The sequence below is a fragment of the Uloborus diversus genome, chromosome 4 (genome assembly GCF_026930045.1).
Source record: "Uloborus diversus isolate 005 chromosome 4, Udiv.v.3.1, whole genome shotgun sequence".
Taxonomy (NCBI): Eukaryota; Metazoa; Arthropoda; class Arachnida; order Araneae; family Uloboridae; genus Uloborus; species Uloborus diversus.
This window is the reverse complement of record NC_072734.1, coordinates 30346467-30364942: the sequence shown is the minus strand read 5'-3', so window position 1 is coordinate 30364942 and position 18476 is coordinate 30346467. Positions and strand designations below refer to the sequence as shown.

General features: G+C 32.3%; 1 long non-coding RNA gene across 1 annotated transcript in view; it reads left to right on the top strand.

Moving 5' to 3' along the window:
- LOC129221110 (uncharacterized) overlaps positions 1-10213 on the top strand; it is a 160340-nt gene extending 150127 nt beyond the window's left edge. Inside the window, exon 3 of the long non-coding RNA XR_008580475.1 lies at positions 10157-10213. This is a non-coding gene — a long non-coding RNA (uncharacterized LOC129221110). The remainder of the gene's footprint in view (positions 1-10156) is intronic.
- Positions 10214-18476: the final 8263 nt, after the last annotated feature.

Genomic DNA, 18476 nt, shown 5'->3' with positions numbered 1-18476 from the left:
AAAACTGAATTTTCATCCTTCTTTTTTGATATCAGAGAGGAGTTTCGGGTGTCACTCTCCGAAAATTATTCGAGATAGATATTTGTTAATGTTAGAGGCATAGCAATGTTTTGAAATTGAACGGAATATTATATAATCTATCATATTGTGGAGGGCAAGGTGTACAGTCATGGGTTCTCTTCCGTGAATTTTCAGGAAATCGCTCTCTAAAAATGAACATTGCAACGCTTTTTAATGATTTAGGAGGTAGGGGAGGGCTTCTGCAGCGTAGCATTTAGAAGACTTTCTTTTATGAGAACTAGAAACAGAGGAAAAGAGAAACAGTGCGCCTGAAATGTGTTTAAATAAAACGTTCATTGTATAGTTCAGATTAAATGTTAGTAAAAGTACTTCAGAGAAACTATGAAATACTGTTTGTGCTTTTTTCTAACAATAATAAGTGAAAAGGAACATTTTTAATTGTGAAAATGGATATGAAAAGTTTCCCAGAGTCTCAAACATTCTGAGGGGTGCTCAAGTGCTCTCTTCCACATGCATTTTTTTTAGCATGAAAACATATCTGTGTCAAAAAAAAAAAAAAAAAACCTTAATTTTGAGAAAACAAAAAAGGAAGAAGAAATGTAACTTCATAAAGTCTAAATGTTCAAAAAAAATTTGTTTTCAATAAACTCGCAGTTTTTAACATCGTAACAGTGTTTACAATTACTAAAGTTTTTTTTTTTTTTTTATAAATATTCTAATGGAGATTTCACTACCGATTTTGATCAGTGAGAATTTTTGTTTCTGTGTTGTAGTACATTAGAATTCTTTAAATTATATTTATCTTTGAAAATTTTTAACTTCATGAAAAAATCAATCCCTCACGGTTTAAATATAACAAAATAATGGATAAAAAGTTTTTTTTTTTTAGTTTCTAACGTGGGATAGTTCTGGAAAAAAAATCTTTTTATTTTTATTTTTTTTTTATTATCACAGCAATGATATGTATCCGCAAAAGTAATTTCTGGGTATGTTACTGATTTAGGTTGTTTCTTCTGACAATATTTTCAATCAAAAATAATAAATCTTTTATAGAATTTTAAAAATTTGTTCGAAGAATATGTATATCAGGCTTTTAGTCTATGTCCCCTGACAGAAGATCACTTTTGGTTTCGATAGACCATCGAATAATGATATTTTCGCAATCTGATCGTATTTTTTGATCGAAACGTGGAATTTAACACCCGAAACATACGATCATAATCCCTCGAAAATTAGTTTAGAACTATTTTTTGTTCTATAACTACATTGCTAAACTTTTGAGAACTCGCTAAAGAATTTTCTTTGATCGGGGCTGAACTTTTTATGAAGAAATGAAAAAAATAAAAAAGAGAAAGAAACGATGGATAAAAATGCTAAATAAATTTGTTTGTAAATTGGACTTTTTTTCTTTTCTTCCTCTGCATTGTTTTTTTTTCTTTCTTTATTTTTTTTCTTTCTTTCTTTTCTTTCTTTTTTCTTTTTTTTTTTTTTTTTTGATAATTGCAATAAACAAAAATATTATATGACCACTCAGTATTACTACGTGTCTGGAGCACCTTCATATTTAAATACAAAACTGGCTCACGATTATCGCTCAAAGTGGAGAGGGCGGAAAACACCCCTATGTAGATAACTTGTCTTTAATACTTTTCTTTTTCTTCCGAGAATCGAGAGGTTTGAAAAGAGGGAAACACAAATGTACTGACCGTACTGAACACTCCATCTCTCCCCTTTCTTTGTTGGTTATTATGTGGAAATTCCTAAAAAAGGTAGATTTCATTTTTTAAATCAGGTTTGAGATAGACAATGTACTGCAAAAAGCTATACGGTTAGGATTTTCCCGGGGGAGCTGAGCCGGTCTGAAATATTATAGAGGGAGCTCAAGCTCCCCCAGCTCCCCCGCTTCCGACGCCTATGGCTTTGACCAACTTCGGAGGCCACTTGGCCTCACATTTCTTTTTCTAGGCTTTGGAAACTTTTTTACACATCTAAAGTACTTTTAATTCAATTTTTGAATAGTTGTCATTTTTTTCCAAGTGCTATTGCCTTTTTCATTTTTTTTATATGTTGTTTTTTATTTGGGCCAATGATACCCTTGCCTTTGGGTTACTCTGGTTCAAGGTGGTTTTTCCTGTTCAAAACCATTGTATAACTAACTGGAGCCAAAGAAAAACTTGTTTTCATACGAAAATCTATTTATTTGAAAGAAAAATGCATTTCACATAAAGTTTGAGTCATACATATTTGATTAAGGAAAGTTATTTGTTTATTTATTTATTTATTTTATTTTATTTATTTATTTTTATTTATTTATTTATTTTATTTTATTTATTTATTTTTATTTATTTATTTATTTATTTATTTATTTTTTTTTGAATGTGTGTATAAATGTGGGCACAAATTGCCGAAGGAAAAGAAGATGACGGAGTCATCCTATCATTAATTTTGGAGGTTGAGTAATTTTATTAACAAAGCACCATTTGTAAAACAAAGGACTCTTAATTGTTGACCGCTTCCAAAACTTGCTGGTGCGATCCTCGATCCATGCACTCAACAACAGCTCCTTCTTCTCTCACATCATCAGCTATCCCTGGAAATCTGACGCCTTTCTATTCTACAACAACGAAATTCTCTAAACTTTCCAACTAATTTCCCAAATTTGTAAGAAGTATAAGATGCAACTGGTTTGACTTCCTTCTGGGCCTCTTACTAATTTCCATTTCCTCTTCATCTTCCGTACTCAAAATGATGTCACTGTGGCCAGATGAATAAAGGCTGTAATCACTCTATTTATCCGTTGATGAGAGTTCCCTGTTTTTTTTTTTTTTTTTCTCTCGTGTTTTTCTTATATAGAGTTTCCGACTCCGACTGTTGGAACTTTAAACTCTTTAACTCCCGGCTCCGGCTCCTTTGTCCCAAAATTAGTTCGATTCCGACTTTACAACCTTGGTTTTTACATGGGCTGTGGAGTCGGAGATAAAATGACAGACTCCGGCTTTGACTCCAACTCCAGGAATTTCAGAGCCTCCGACTCCGACACCCCAAAATCAGCCCTACTTCGACTCCGCAAGCACTTTTCTCCGCACACACCCCACCACACGGATTTAGAGGAAAAACGGCCTACTCTGACTCCTTTATCCGAAAATTAATCCGACCCCGACTTCACTCCAACTTCACACACTGTTAAAAAAATTTCCTGAAAATAACGGATAAAGTACCGGCAGCAAAGTTGCCGTAAATATTACGTTTCCGTTAAATAATTTTCCGTGACTTAACAGAAGTTCCATTTCTCATTTCTCCGTTTAGTTCTGTTCATCCATTTATAAATTTTCCGTGATTTAACGAAAATTCCATTTCTCTTCTTTCCGTTGATCTATTTTTCCGTTTTTAAATTTTCCGTTCATCTCTTTTACCGTTTTCAAATTTTCTGTGTCTTTACAGAACTTTCGGTTCTTGATTTTTCGTTGCGCTATTTTTTCGTTTTTCATTTTCACATATTTTACTGAAATTTCATTCATGTTTTTTTATTCTATCTTTAAAATGATATATGTATAATAGAAAAATAGATAACCATCCAAGAACTTTTTTTTTTAAATTTGTATTTATTACTAAAATATATTTTAAGTGAAAATTTTGCTTGATAACTTACCTACCATACACCTTCAGATGAATCAAATTAATCAAATAGTACTAGCAGAAAAATTGATGGATTTGAATATGACACCAATTGTCCCTGCTGATACTGTTCGATATTCTCTTCGTCGTACATTGTCTGGGGTGGCATGGAAAAGCATATATGAAAAATATAATATTTTTATTTGAAGAATGAGTCAAATAAAATACCACTAAAAACCGGTTGACTTTATCATGGAATAATATACCTGATTGGAGAGTATACCAATTTACTGTGTTTAAAAGCAGAATACACGTGAAGAATTTTTGGCTCAGATGATGTATACCCCCCCCCCCCCCGGTGATTTCCACATTTTTCACTCATTGGAATAGCAACATAATTTTTAGTGCATAATCATTATACTTAGGCTAAACATATCAATCAGTTCGTTTTACCCGAAATGTTTTTACAAGAAACTTGCAATAATCTCAAACAAGTTGTTGGATGAGATCCTAATAAAATAAATTAAGTAATTTATATTTATTATTATAAATGAAATCCCGAAAGGAGTAATGAATGTTTCCAGATTTCTAAGTAGTCAAGAAAACTTATTCTTGTCAAAATTTTAATCGTATTTTCAAAGATTAACAATCTACTATGCCTTTTCGCAAAAAATATAACAGCAAGAAATAGTTTTATTTAGAGATTTAAAATGTTTACTTTCAATCAGTCAAAAAAAAAAAAATGAGTGATTTTTTTCTGACTTGCTCGCACACCACGATAATCTCCGGTTGATACGAAATGTTGGCATTTAATGTTTTGATGACTTTCAAAAGAATACAATGCGTTAGAGCAAAAACAATAACTTTATAATAGTTCTATAAAGTCTAAATCAGCTACCATCGGAATTCTATCAAATGCATAGTAACAAGAAAAATACATTTGTATATTAACATGTACAAAGATATTCAACAAAACTTACATGTGACCAGCGGTGCTAAATTTAAGTATCTAAATTGCATCCGGATACAAGTAATCCAATAAATAGCTTTTATTTTAAATGGATAACAAGAGATCTTAAAACTTTTCTCACCGCTAGAACACACAATATGACTAACGAATAGAATTGTTCGAAGTATTGAGCAAAATAATACACCGCAATAATATTCTAATACTGACTCAGTAAAATCCACAACAAATCACCAGGGGGATCAAAACACATCTGGCCTATCTGAAAATGGCGCGAACATTTTTTCCAAACCTACAAAGTCCAAAGGCATAAAAACAATTTCGACATACGAGTATATTACTCTCCAGACAGGAAATAGCAAGCTTTCTATTTTGTCTACGGCATGTGAGATGTTATTCTAAATAAGCTTTTAATTAACAACATGTAACAGTGCGATTTAATAAGCATAATCAAAAAGTGACGTTTATCATAACTTGAAGGCTAATCAGAATACTAACAAAGTACAACACAGCGGCAACCCTAAAAATGGAAAAATTCTGTTTTCGTTATTTTCTTTCGTGATATTTCCGTTTTTCTAAGGAAAAAATACGTTTTGAAGCTATTACGGAAATATTCTGTTAAAATCAGTCAGAAAACTACCTGAACTTTCAGGTTTTTTTTTGACAGTGCAGCCCTGATTTTACTGTGAAATAATTATTGTTCATTTAATTTGGTTTTTCTGAGGTTTTAATTAATTCATTCTATTTTTGGAAACGGGAACTAAAAAGGAAATTGAGAGTCACTTATGTTTTAACACAGCGTTTCTTAAATTGTGTTCCACGGAACTCCAGGGTTCCATGAAGCTCTCTCAGGGGTTCCTTGAGACTTGCATGTTTTCTTTCCACATCTTTCAAATTTGTCACTTAGAAAATCGATAAAAACGCTTTCCCAAAATTAAAATTAAATTTACTTTTACTTTCGTATACTAATTTGAGCTTTATTACCCATCAGGGTTAGCCACTATAGGAATAATTTTATTTGTCCTCTGAAATTGTGCCTTTTTAGATTCAACTTTGAAACTTTTTCCAAGATCAGTCATAAAGCACCTCTCTTTCTCACTTTTAAACACCTCAATTTCGAAAAAATTCCGAAAGAAGATACTGCCTCCTATATCAGCAAAGATAGTTTTTAAAGTTACTTCACTGTTGAAAAACTTATGGATGGACACCCCAAATTCCCTTTCCTGTATCACTACCAAATGTTGCCTAAAGTTACGGTTTCTGACGTAAATTTCAAATATTCTACTATTAATATTAGCCACTCTCCCAGTATTTATGGCAGCTGTTGAAAGCACAATTTTAACATTTAACGAATGAGGGCCAATTTAAGTCAATATAACATACAGTGACATCAAAGTCTCTGATTTATAAATACCTTTAAAAATTGTTGTAAAATAAGAGAAATTTTAGTTTTAAGTTTAAAAAACTTTTTCTTTGTAAATTTTTGTGAATTATTAACATTATTGTTTGTAAAACGCATCAGTATTTCTTTTTCTAACAAAGAAAATATTTAAATCATACAACTCATGCATAAATTCTGACGTTATTTATCCCTTTTAAAAATACTCAGACTCACAAATAGGAATAGGCGGCTCGTACGAGGAGGCAAGAGGAGCAATTGCCCTCTCACTTTCAACAGTAAAGGGACTTGACCCCTCCACTTTTCTAAGAATGCAAAATTAGTTACGCGGATTTTTTTTCAATGAATTTTCTAAAGTTTATTTTTTAACTTAGGAAATTTTAGACATTGCGGTTTTATGAAGCAGTTAATTGAATCAAAAGTGGTATATGCTGTTGTTGCTCAGTTTGTGTTTTCAACAGTTAAAAAAATTATTTTTGAGTCCAAGTCGGTTGCGTAAACTTGCCTCGGATACGGAGCACGTTTATGCATATTTATTTTGACACCTAACGTGGTTCTGTTAGTGTTTTGAACATAATGTCTTGCCATCGTTAAAATGAAGCAAATTTATTACAGACTGAATAGTGTATAAAGTAAAAGCTGAACGGGCTTGAAGACAACACTACATGATTGTAAGCTATAAGATACGAACTTGTAACTCAATTAAAAATTAAACGGTGATTTTTAAAACTAAATAGCCTGAAAATACTAAAAAGTTTTGAGACAGTTCGGAGCGAAAAAAGCGCCTGCGCACGTTTTAGAAGTAAGACACAGTATGGGCCTGTTAACATATCAGCCGTCCGTTCCGTCCATCACGTTTTTTTCCTCCCGAAACAGGTTTTCTTTGCTGGTTGCCATGACAGCAATCCGTCTTGGACTGGACCGGTTTCGATCAGAAGAACCTTGATATCTGACGGCCGTCAAAAGTAGGACAGCATTTCATTAGTTCCCGCAAAGCAACGCACTCTTTTCTCTGGAAAAATCCACGGAGAACTATTATCTGATTGTTATAAACACAAGAATATCTTTTGATTTCAGAACGAAACTCGAATGTTTCCATAAGTAGCTGCTAGGACCTGTATTTGGAAACTGGAACCTAAAAACAAAAGTAGTAGTTGATTATTGGATGAGTGAAATAAATACACATTACACAACTTTCACTTTTTCAAAATGAACCAATGGGGAATTTTTTTTTTTGAAAATTTCAGTACAGAAAGAGAAAACGGTGTACATTTTAGTTGAACTTGTATTATTGAAGTGTAATATTTTCTTTTTTTGACAGTAAATTTGAATCTTCAAATCAAAGAAGAAAATTATCACTTTTCGCTCCATACATAAAACGAAGTGATGATTAAAATGTTTTTTCTGTATGATTATGAAAAGTATTTATCTTTAATGAATGAAGAAATGAATGAATGATTAAATGAATGAGTTGATAAATTAGAAAATGAATAAGAAAATAAGTGAATGAATATTTGGATGAATGTCTGAATGAATTATGCATTGAATGAATCAATCAATGAATACATAAATGAATCCAAAATAAATTAAACTCACTATTTCACTATGCCTGATACAATGGTTCAGGCATCATCACTGCAGATGTAGCTTTAAAAAATTAGTTTCATTTTTCCAAGCATAACTCTTAACCTTTTCCAGTACTCGTTAATATTGAAAATAATACGTAAGACATAACATAAATAACTATAAATTCCAAAGATAAACTGCATTTGTTTCCTTGTAAATTCCCAAAACCAATTGGCAACTGTCGAAGAAAAAAAAAAACTGTTGTCACTGTGCATTTATAAATTATTAATATTGAACAAATAAATTCATATCAATGGCCTAACGATATAGCTAGGGATTGCAATACCGGACCAAAAATTCAATACCGGTATTCGGTATTTTTAAAAAGTGATACCGGAATACCGGTATTAATATCGGTATTTGAAATTTCTCAAAAAATGCTTGAAATCATATTGTTTCATTGCCATATTTCATAATTTTGAACTAAAATTGTATTATTCATGAAAACATATTGTGAAAAAATATAAAACGAAGTAGCAAATGTCATAGTAAAAATTCAATAATAGTAAAACACATAATGCATCTATTGCATTGTCGCTTAGTCTGGAACTCATTTAGTGCTCAACTTTCCTATAGTTGAAATTGCTCTTTCTGAATTCACGCAGGTCGGTGGTACTGTTAACAATGCGCGATAGACCTCCTCTAATGGTCTAGAAGTCCATCTTCAAATAATTCAGTCTCTTGCGTGGTTTGTTTGGTAAAAATCCTTTTGTGTGTGTGTGTTTCTTTTGTATTGTATGTATTATTATTATAATTATTTTAAAGATTTGTATCTAGTTGTAATTTATTTCCGAGAGACGATTCTATTCCAATATTAGCACCATTTTCTATTGAGCAGGAGAGGTTTGCGTTTGATTTTTATTATTAGTCATTTGCTCTGAAATTTTCTAAAATTTACTAATTGAATTTTCTCTATGCAAATGTTTTCAAGGCACTACACAATTTCTAAATATTATCTTGCCAAGGATAAAACGAGACATTACATCCAACTAATACCGGTGACAACAAATTACCATTTGTTTTATTGACAAGAAAAAGTTTTTTGCCAAAATTCAAAACAGTTGAGACAAATATTTAAAGAAAATATCATGTATTACTGCAATTGATGATTGGAATAAATTATTCATAGAACAAATACAATCGAAATTGCACTCGAAACTAACTTTTACAAAAGGGGAAAATGAGTGTTCGGGGAAATCGAAAAGATAATAACATGATGCAAAAAATGCGATTAATCTCAGCATCCAGTAATGAAGATGTCATTGTGCAACCTCCCCCAATTTTTTTTAATGATATATTTTATTAGTTCGCGTTTTGAAGCCAAATTTTTACATCAATAGATTAATTTTGGTTCTGTATCATAAAAAAAGAAATGTTCTGCATTTAAAATATAAGTTAATAAGTTAAATTGGAATTTTTTTAATTGAAAGAATTTAATAAATAATTTCAGCAAAAACCGAAAATACCGGTATTTTACCTCAGCAAATACCGTATTACGAAATCGCAAAATTTCTCGAAATACCGATATTCGGTATAACGGTGTACCGGTATTGCAATCACTAGATGTAGCACATTTTTGGCTTTATGTGTGCATGTGCGCCTTTCACATAAGAATATCTCAACATGTATCATTTTATCAACAATCATCGTTACATATTACATAATCTAAACATTTTCCCAAAATAAATCTTTGTAAAACATTTTTCAAACTCTACAAAAACTGAAAACATTATAACGGAAACATACTGCCATTCCCTAAACAATGATTCTGTCTCTGTCTTTACGCTTTTCCTACTGTGAAGCTAGATAAAAAGTTTACTTTGACTGAAATATTCAGTCTTCCATCGAAAGTACGGTACATATGTACTGTACTAATGTACAGTCCTTGTAAGTACGCTTCATATGCAAAAATGTAGTCTCTTCATTTAATTAAAGGCTCTTTGTCAAAAAAGTAGTAGTTTTCCCTCCATTTTTAATGTATTTACAGTAATTATTTAAAATAGATCTTTTTTTTTTTCGGGAAAATCCAATTATATGAATTTTTGATTAACCGAATGGGATCCGATTTCAATTGATTCCGATAACTGGAGTTCTACTGTGTGCATACAAAATAACTGCAAATAAGTAGTGGAGGTATTGCCACGAGCAGAGAAAATGACAGGTGCACTTTGTATTGTTCGCAAAGATATACATTAGTTTTTTTTTTTTTTTTTTTTCAAGGCAGGAAAATATTCCTCGACATTTTTTAGATGAGCGAATATTCTGGTGGAGTGAAACATATGAAAACAGTGAACGCCATAATAGGAATAAATACCATTAAAAAATTTTATTATTAATTTATTGCATTTTGATTTTTAATTATTTTAGAATCTTCGACTTTTTTCTTTTTCTTTTCGCTAAGTTTTGAAGCGTATGTCCGACTTTTAATAAATCAAAGTGTATGAAATTAAAACCTTTTTTTGTTTTCTTTTAGTTTTGAGAAATTTTGAGTTATATTTTATTTAATTCATTTATTTATTTATTTACAGCTTTGCTAGCATCTTCTGAATGCAAATGTTTCTACAGTGGAAAGAAGAGAACTGCCGGTAAGCATAGATATTATCATAATGTATGCCTTTTGTATAAAAAGCGTTGTTAATTTTGCAAGTGCATTTCAACTAGCTCTCTTACTTACTTTTCTGAATCAGCATGATTGTCTTGGTAATTCTATTTCATTAAACTTTTTCTGACTGAACTTGATTTCGTTTGGTTGGATAATGATTCCAAAAGTTGAACAATGTAAATTTTACTGTAATATCTTAACTAACTTAATTCTATTTTTTTTTTTTTTTTTTTTTTTTTTTTTTTTTTTTTTTTTTTTGTTGCTTTTAAATTGTATTTGCTTTCATTAAATAGGAGCACAGTAAAAACTTTGAAGTTGACCGCCCTTGTATAGTAAGCAAGGCCAGATTGACTAAAAGTGAGGCCTAAGGCCCACAATACTTTGGACTCCCCTCCCCTCTACTTTTACCCTCTCTGTTTTATCACTTAAAGACAACGTACAATAATATTTAACTTTTGGTAGTGTCAATGCTTTAGCACTTTCAAGGCCCTTGAACATAGTACCGTGGGACCCTGTGCAATCGCGCTGTTAAAACTACAGGTTGCATTTGCACCTTTCCGAGGTGAAACGCTTGTAGCACCAATGATACCCAATATGGAGCCAAAATTGTACCCTTTGCTAGGGTGAAAAACTGTAACCCTCAACCCAACGTGCACCGGGGGTGAAAGATGGAGCATTAGAAGAGAAAAATGGCACTTTTACTGCTTCCTATTACGGATCCTGCCCCCTCCCTCCGTGTTGCGTGTGTTTTTGAATAAATTGTTTTCTATTTATTGCTTTGATTTGTGACATACGAAGTCTTGGTACGTTTTTCACATTGAATTCAGTTCTGATTAAAACTTGTAACTTAGGGCATTTGATCACATTTCAGACTTTCTAACATAGCTCAGAAGTTTTCATGACTTTAATTTGTCTGTTCTTGCGCTAACTTTCGATATCCACGTGTATTGCTCAGTAATTTAAATATGCTATTGACGTTTACTACAGCATGATCCATATCGAAAATGAAGCGTATGCATTTATGAATCATTTACAGGAACGACCAAAAATATTTAGTTATATTACAATCACCGGAAAATAAAATCGAATTCAAAATTTTAATCAAGAGCAACATACTAATACGCATATATGTGTTTCGACATTTGAATTTCCTACTTTTTTTTTCAATGTAAAGCTCTTCGACGGACTAAAAATCAAAACAAATTTTTAACGAGCTATTCATTCTAACTGATCTACTGACGAAACAAAAACATTACTGAAAGTCAGAAAAAAAAAAAGTTAAAGAATAGGTGCTATACATTCACTTCATGCAATAACGCAAACGGAAGACATTGAAGTTAGCACGATATGATACGATGACGATATATTCATGACATTCAAACAAACAAAAGAAAAGCGAAACAGAAAAAAAATATTTCCATATAAAACTCTTTTTTTTTTTTTTGACATGACACTTGAATTTTAAAAATTAATATTCTGTCACTTGCTACCACCAACTGTTCTGTTTAGAAATAAATGAAATTGTTGAAACTCAACCTGTTTTTCCTAAACAGTTTGATGACTTTCAAAAAATCAAGCTCAAAGTCAAGTTTTCTCTTTGTGATTTTACAGAGCAAAAAATCTCTTTTTTGTTATATACTGCAATTTCTATAAACTTGTTATCAGCATATAATATTTAGATTAACTTTTGTCTTTTGAATGTCTTGTTAAACTTTTCGGTAAGTGATTTTTTTTCTTTTTTTTTTAAACCATGAAATAGGTCCATTAATAAGGTGACAATTTGATGTCCTTCCATTAATAAAATACTACATCTCAGTTAGTTCATCAAGAACCTATTTGGTACAGAAACTATTGTTTTTTATGCCAAGCAGAATTATGTCCCTAGTCAAGGAGGCATAGTTATAATTTTAATATATATTTTAATTGTATGGTTTTTAATGGTAACGAAAGGACAAACGGACAAAACAATGCGGTAACGGAAGGACATTTAACTGGAAGCTGGTACTGGGTAAAAGTTTAGAATGATAGTATAAAACAAATTCTTGTTTAAAGTTAGTAGTCACATTTAAAACATATATAGGGGAGAGTGGCCCAAAGCGGGTAAGTTCGCCCAAAGCAGACAGCCCTTCGTATACCTCCCTCAGGATGTGTTAGCGGCGATGAATACGTATGTCGTGTTTACCCGAACACCCCCGAGTTATTATCAGTCCCAGCAAAGCAGCGTGAAGCAACCAGGCTTAAAATTAAAAAAAAAATGATTCATTTAAAAAAAAAAAAATGAAGTTTTGTAACATGTGATTAGTCGAAGACCAGCTTATTTTTTTATTGTCAATAATATTAACTTATTCTGACACTATCCACCTATAAACTACGATGGTCATTCCGTTTTTTTAATTATTATTTTAAAGTTATAATTATTGAAATAAAAAACGTGCCTTTGGACAAAGCGGGTCCGGCAAAGCAGGTAAAGGATTTAATCATATATTTACTTAAAATTTCTTGACTCGTGTGCTGACTTAGATTTTCTCGTTCAATCGGATAAGTATAACTTTAAAAAAAAAAGAAATTAGGATGGCAATTAATTAGTCTATTAATTAACTCAGTTATTTCTTTATGTTTCATAAACAAATGTACTGACTTTAAATTGGATAAGTACAACTGTTTAATGCTCTTTTATATAATGGCAGGTAACTAGTCAACTATTTTAATCATTTATAACTTCATGTTTGATTGAAAAATATACCAAACCACAATTAATAAAGCTTACCCGCTTTGGGCTCAATGGTAGGGTAAAGCTGGTTTTTCACATGTTTGTTAAGTTTGATAATAAATAAATATTGGGTTTGAAATAATACAAAAATCACTTTCTTTCTTTCTTTTTTTTTTTTTTTTTTTTTTTTTTTTGAAGTTCAACAACCCTGCTAGGAAATAAAACCGAAATTGTTGCGATTAAAATCCAAAAACTACAACTTTTCAGCGTTCTTCGAAAACCTACCCGCTTCGGGCCGCCCTCCCATAATTAATATTTGTACAGAATTACGTGTGCTTTTATTTAAAAAATAAACTTGGTATTTATTTTTATTTTTTAAAATGTTTCGTGATTTTATTTCCTCTATTGTATGTGATGAAAATAATGAAAACTACACTTAAAAACTGCTAAGCATGTGAAAATCATTTTTGAATGACATGTTTGTGATATGACAAGGCAATTCAAGCAGAAACTATTGCTAAAAAGCCTGAAATTCATATTGAAACAGTACAATATTGAAACTGCTTTCAGATTTGTTGCCAGAAGTCACAGGAAAGGATTGTAGAGAGCATTGGTTCAACCGTTAAACATACTACGAAGAGATCAGTAAATCAACTTTCAAAAAGATGGAAGAACATCCATTCTCATTCTGATACACAAAATATGCACTATTTGAATCCTATAACAAGTTAAGTTATTGAATATAGTAAGGACTTCAACAAATCGAAGGAGATTTCACTTAAAAGGGACAGGGGGGGGGGATTGAGGACAGTTATAAATAGTTATAAGTAATGTTAAAAATAAAAATACAACTGAATAAAAAACACTAAATCATAAGAATATGCCAAAGGATTCATCAACGTCTTGACACGTTTTGTTAGTTGGATGGAAATGAAAGAAATTAAAGAAGAGCAATGTTGGACAGGTAGAAGATGAAGGAATAGAAATATCTTGTTTGAGAATGTATAATAATGTGGGAATAATCTTTGTACTTCCTGAGAAAGAAGATAAATGTTCTATGAATTCTGATAAAATTATTGAGCAATTAAGGAATTCAGAATTGTAACAGATGTCTCAGGAATTAGATATCATTGTTTCAGACTGCTGTATTAGCTGAATAAATGTTTGTACATGTACTGCCTTACAACTGCCTTACAACAATGCATATAAAATGCATTGCTGTAATTATGCCTTATTTGAGCGAACTGAAATTTCGCCAATTTACTTGTAAGCGTTATCTTCTGCGTATGCATAATTTTATAATACACTACTGGCCATTAAAATTGCTACACCAAGAAAGTGACATGGTACAGACATGAAATTTTAACGACAGGAAGAAGATGATGTTATATGCAAATGATTAGCTTTTCAGCGCATTCAGACAACGTAGGCGCCGGCAGCGACACCTACAAAGTGCTTAAATGAGGAAATTGTACAGTCAATTTCTCACGTGCAAATTCAATTTGAACGTTGTTGCGTGTTGGAAAATTGTTGTGATGCCTCGTGTAAGAAGAAGAAATGTGTACTAGCTCGTTTCTGTCTTTGATAGAGGTCGAATTGTAGCCTATCGGGATTGCGGTTTATCCTACCGCAGTATAGCTGCTCGCGTCGGTCGAGATCCAATGACAGTTCGCAGAATATGGAATCAATGGGTTCAGGATGGTAATACAGATCGCCGTGCTGGTTTTCAACGGCCAGTAATCACTAGCAGCTGAGAGGACAGGCATGTTATCCGCATAGCCATAGTGAATCGTACAGCCACGTCACGAGCCTTGAGTCAAGAAATGGGGTCATTTGCAAGACAACAAGTGTCTGCACGAACAGTTCGGCGACGTTTACAGCAGCATGGACTGTCAGCTCTGAGACCATGGCTGCGACTACCATTGACACTGCATCACAGACAGAAGCGCCTTTAATGGTGTGATCAGCGACGAACCTGGGTGTACCAACGGCGAGACGTCATTTTTTCTGATGAATCCAGATTCTGCTTACAACATCATGATGGTCGCATCCGTGTTTGGCGGTATCGTGGTGAACGCACACTGACAGCGTGCATTCGGCATTGTCATACTGATGGCCCCCGGCGTGATAGTGTGGGGTGCCATTGGATACACATCTCGGTTACCTCTTGTTCGCATTGACGGCACTATGAACAGTTAGCGTTACATTTCCGATGCGTTACGACCCATGGCACTACCCTTTATTCGACCCCTACGAAACTCTACGTTTCAGCAGGATAATGCACGATCGCATGTGGCTGGTATTGTGCAGGCTTTCCTTGATGCGGAAAATGTTCGACTGATGCCCTGGCCAGCACGTTCTCCAGATCTTTCACCAATAGAAAACGTCTGGTCAATGGTTGCTGAACAACTAGCTCGTCAGCAAACGCCAGCCACTACGGTCGATGAATTGTGGCATCGTGTTGAAGCTTCATGGGTGTCTGTACCTGTACATGCCATCCACTCTCTGTATGACTCAATGCCCAGGCGTATAAGCACTGTTATTGCTGACAGAGGTAGTAGTTCTAGGTACTAATTTCTCAGGATCTATTCACCCAAATTTCTTGAAAATTTAATCATTTGTTACTTCCAACATTATAAATGTGTCCAATAAATATTACTTTGCTATCTGCATTTTTCCCTGGTGTAGCAATTTTAATGGCCAGTAGTGTAATTTCTAAACATGTTTTCGCAATAAATTAGAGATTTTTATAAAAAAAATATTAGAAAGAAAGTGTGTATTGTCAGTTTGTGACGGTTATTCTTTTTCCTTTTTTTGAGTTGATGTAATGAATTATTTTGATGAGTTTTTATGTTGTGCATTGCACGAATAATATTGCTTTTTAAATGATGTAGAGAATTATTCATGAGCTTTGCTTCACGAGCAAAGCAGCGTGAAGCAACCAGGCTTAAAATTAAAAAAAAAATGATTCATTTAAAAAAAAAATGAAGTTTTGTAACATGTGATTAGTCGAAGACCAGCTTATTTTTTTATTGTCAATAATATTAACTTATTCTGACACTATCCACCTATAAACTACGATGGTCATTCCGTTTTTTTAATTATTATTTTAAGGTTATAATTATTGAAATAAAAAACGTGCCTTTGGACAAAGCGGGTCCAGCAAAGCAGGTAAAGGATTTAATCATATATTTACTTAAAATTTCTTGACTCGTGTGCTGACTTAGATTTTCTCGTTCAATCGGATAAGTATAACTTAAAAAAAAAAAGAAATTGGGATGGCAATTAATTAGTCTATTAATTAACTCAGTTATTTCTTTATGTTTCATAAACAAATGTACTGACTTTAAATTGGATAAGTACAACTGTTTAATGCTCTTTTATTTAATGGCAGGTAACTAGTCAACTATTTTAATCATTTATAACTTCATGTTTGATTGAAAAATGTACCAAACCACAATTAATAAAGCTTACCCGCTTTTGGGCTCAATGGTAGGGTAAAGCTGGTTTTTCACATGTTTGTTAAGTTTGATAATAAATAAATATTGGGTTTGAAATAATACAAAAATCACTTTCTTTCTTTCTTTTTTTTTTTTTTGAAGTTCAACAACCCTGCTAGGAAATAAAACCGAAATTGTTGCGATTAAAATCCAAAAACTACAACTTTTCAGCGTTCTTCGAAAACCTACCCGCTTCGGGCCGCCCTCCCATAATTAATATTTGTACAAAATTACGTGTGCTTTTATTTAAAAAATAAACTTGGTATTTATTTTTATTTTTTAAAATGTTTCGTGATTTTATTTCCTCTATTGTATGTGATGAAAATAATGAAAACTACACTTAAAAACTGCTAAGCATGTGAAAATCATTTTTGAATGACATGTTTGTGATATGACAAGGCAATTCAAGCAGAAACTATTGCTAAAAAGCCTGAAATTCATATTGAAACAGTACAATATTGAAACTGCTTTCAGATTTGTTGCCAGTAGTCACAGGAAAGGATTGTAGAGAGCATTGGTTCAACCGTTAAACGTACTACGAAGAGATCAGTAAATCAACATTCAAAAAGATGGAAGAACATCCATTCTCATTCTGATACACAAAATATGCACTATTTGAATCCTATAACAAGTTAAGTTATTGAATATAGTAAGTACTTCAACAAATCGAAGGAGATTTCACTTAAAAGGGACAGGGGGGGGGGATTGAGGACAGTTATAAATAATTATAAGTAATGTTAAAAATAAAAATACAACTGAATAAAAAACACTAAATCATAAGAATATGCCAAAGGATTCATCAACGTCTTGACACGTTTTGTTAGTTGGATGGAAATGAAAGAAATTAAAGAAGAGCAATGTTGGACAGGTAGAAGATGAAGGAATAGAAATATCTTGTTTGAGAATGTATAATAATGTGGGAATGATCTTTGTACTTCCTGAGAAAGAAGATAAATGTTCTATGAATTCTGATAAAATTATTGAGCAATTAAGGAATTCAGAATTGTAACATATGTCTCAGGAATTAGATATCATTGTTTCAGACTGCTGTATTAGCTGAATAAATGTTTGTACATGTACTGCCTTACAACTGCCTTACAACAATGCATATAAAATGCATTGCTGTAATTATGCCTTATTTGAGCGAACTGAAATTTCGCCAATTTACTTGTAAGGGTTATCTTCTGCGTATGCATAATTTTATAATAATTTCTAAACATGTTTTCGCAATAAATTAGAGATTTTTATAAAAAAATATTAGAAAGAAAGTGTGTATTGTCAGTTTGTGACGGTTATTCTTTTTCCTTTTTTGAGTTGATGTAATGAATTATTTTGATGAGTTTTTATGTTGTGCATTGCACGAATAATATTGCTTTTTAAATGATGTAGAGAATTATTCATGAGAGCTATTACAATATATTAACAGAGTTTTGAGCAACGTTAGATGATAATTTCTGACATTAATGAAAGACTGTGAGGGTAATCGTTCAGGCTTCAATTTACAAGAGCTCTATTAAGGATGGCGTTTGACTTTGCCTTCAGCAGGATAAAGCTTTTCAAGGGAATTCTTATCATATAATATTATGTCTTAATTTGGTCGAAACCATACCATTATCGTGTAGCTTGACGAGCGCTATTACACGTGCTACTATAATCGATTCAGCTATCTGCTTCAAAGCAGCTGTATTGATTATCATTATTAAATCGAACTAGTCGGACGTTAAACTAAAATTAAAAATAACGAAGTGTTTTCAAAGTACCTTTAATGTTTTATGTGATTTCTATTTTTAGCCATTTTCTCTGCTACAGCTTATCTTTATAAAAGAAAGTATTATCATGCATATATGATCGGTTTTTGAACCTGTTGTGAATGTCATTAAACTTTTTCAAAGTCTTTGCAAAGCATGGAATCGTATCGCGATTTTAGATCGACACTTGGTGTGATTAATGATCTTGAATGATTTGACGATTAGCTGTTATAAATTGCAAGGGGCCATTCATTAATTACGTAAGGGTCTCGAGGGGGAGGGGGGTTG